The 2,495-nt window shown below is 46.2% G+C and overlaps 1 protein-coding gene across 1 annotated transcript in view; it reads right to left on the minus strand.

Annotated features, from left to right (window-relative positions):
* Positions 1-2,136, minus strand: part of LOC111648244 (teneurin-3) — a 133,954-nt gene extending 131,818 nt beyond the window's left edge. The window contains exon 1 of the mRNA XM_023398078.2: positions 1,430-2,136. The gene's annotated coding sequence lies outside the window, so the exon portion shown is untranslated. The remainder of the gene's footprint in view (positions 1-1,429) is intronic.
* Between the last annotated feature and the right edge of the window lie 359 nt (positions 2,137-2,495).

Consider the following 2,495-nt stretch of genomic DNA (forward strand, 5'->3'; position numbering starts at 1 on the left):
GTGCGGGTGGAGGAAGGTGGGGGGAGTCGGGGTCTTACTTTACTATCCTGGTCCCTGTCATAGCATGAGTAGGAAACAGAAAATGGCCTCAACTGCTGCAGCTCCTCAACAGCACTCAAGACAACAGCCATAAATCAGTTTAGCCGGACAGATATACGTGTCCTTCTGGGCTATCATGTGGACTCAGATGCGTGTTTGCAGATTGCGTTTAAGCCTCATCCAAGTCACAGTGACATCAAATCGTTTCTCTCTGGCTCAAGCCAAGCACTGAGACAAGTCACCATGTTGCATAGATGAGACACAATAAAAAGGGGAAATGAACCCAGCTGATGTCGAAAACCATTTGGTTTAATTAACAGCACTTCCTAAAGCTCCTCAAATGGTCCTGATACAAAAAATTTTTAAAAAATAAAATCACAAACTACACATTGTATATCCATCTACTGTTTGTCAGACAACCGTCCCTCTCTCCTAATGCAGGAAATACAACTCTAAAAGTTGTGCAGGTGCCTGTCCTGAGACAAGAGGCTTTGACTCCCTATACTAAACACAACCTTCCCAGAGGCCTCTTTCCAAATTCATTCAGAGGCTCTGATGAAGTTTCTCTCCCTCGTGCACCTGAGGCTGAAACTACAGATTTTGGTACAGTTTAGCAAAAGTGTGTGTAAGATCATTGGCACTTGGATTATTAGTGGATTGAGCAGGCGATCTCTGAGGGTGATTCACACCTCATGTAAGGCTTTCAGGCTTTAATATATATAAATGTGCAGATAAATTCACTTTCTGGAGCACAGCCATCCAATCGTGTCAGCTCTTGGTCAGGTCTTGAGAGGGACACTGAGGTGAGAGGTGATGGAGACTGAGAGGAGGATTATGTTGTTACTGACATCCCTAATTCGGGAAAAAAAACTAACCCACAGAAAGCAGCAGCTAAATCTTTTAAATTTTCTTTCCTGTACCTTTTTATTTTTTTCTAGCATGACATTTTAAAAGAGCCAAGAAACTACACAATTTTTGAGAGCACAAAATGATAACAAATGATACTTTCTAAAGCACAGGAAGTGACTTTTACAAACTGCCTCTTTTTGGATGCTGAACTTGAAGGTTGTGATGAATTCCCCAAAATTGGAGCCCTCCAGAAACGCATACATCTTACTCAACACTTGTACTTATTAAGGCGGTGATTCATCTAAGGGTGAATCAAAGTGTGATCTAATTCATTTAATCGAGATACTGATGGGAAAAGGGGGCTGGAAGCCCCGGCTCCACATCTTAGTCAGGGGACTCGGGATATTGCAACAGAGCGTACAGACCAAATTAGACACCATTATTGAACAAGGGCCACCGATTCTGCCATTTATTTAAATTACGCGCGGTTGACATCCACTCAGAGCCAAGCCAAATGATGAAACACCAGCAGCACACTGACCTGCACGAAGCTTCTCAGCTTCTCAGCGAGCCCGGCTGAGGCAGCGGCACATAAACTTCCAGCGGTGCGCTTTAGTCCAAACTTGCAGGCAGCGGTGGGCAGAGTGCGTCGCGGCGTCCTTCTGTCGACAACAGCCTCATGTAGCAAATTCGACACAGCTGTAATTCTTCGCGGACACCGCTTCCTTCAATCCTCCGCACAAAAACCTCTCGAGCCGCTTGTTTCAGACGCTGAAACCGAGCCGTGCCCGGTGCGGAATAGTAAGTGCGACTGCGTTGTGCTGCGTTGTGTTGTCAGGAGCAGAGAGAGAGAGAGAGACAGGCAGAGGGAGAGAGAGAGAGAGAGAGAGAGCTTCAGCTGCCAGCTCCGTGAGAAACGTGTCTCTGCTCAGAAATCTTCCCAGTTCTCCCCGCGCTGCTCTGCTCAGCTCAGCTCGGATCGGCTCGGCTCGGCTCAGCCAGTACTTCCAAGAATACAGCTGTCCCCTTTCAGGAGCTAACGCAGTTATATGTCTCATGTGACCGGGCAGCAGTGCGGGATGTTTTCTTTCTTTCTTTCTTTTTTTTTTCTATTTTTGTTTTTTTGTTTTCTGTTAAAGAAAACTCACTCGGTAAGGATGCAGAGGCTCCCCAGCCGCTCAGCTGCTCTTTTGTCCGATATGCACTTGTCAGCTGATAAACTGCGCATCCCGTCGCTTCCCTCAGCGTCGCCTCTGGTCTGCCTATCAGCACCGCTGTAGCTGTCCTGGTGTAGGCCGTAAATAAAAACGAGGGTCAACTGTGACCTCCAGCCAGGGAGCAACATGCAAACATCTGTAAAAAAAAAAATAGTTCCTTTACTAGAAAAAACTCTCCATTTACCTCACAGGCTGGACATTATCTAACTCAGACTGCGTCAGTTTGATAGCTACCCACCTACTAGATCAGATCATGTTTTTTAGTCAATTACAAGCGGGAAAAATATCTCAATAAGTTGAACATGAAACAGAGCAGAGGTGGATTTACTGTGAGCCACTGCATCCTCTCAGTCTACCCGCCTGTGTTCCTCCGCCTGCTCTCCTCTCTTT

The sequence above is a fragment of the Seriola lalandi genome, unplaced genomic scaffold (assembly GCF_002814215.2).
Source record: "Seriola lalandi dorsalis isolate HSWRI2012SDOR001 ecotype SW California unplaced genomic scaffold, Sedor1 jcf7180002054972, whole genome shotgun sequence".
NCBI lineage: Eukaryota > Metazoa > Chordata > Actinopteri > Carangiformes > Carangidae > Seriola > Seriola lalandi.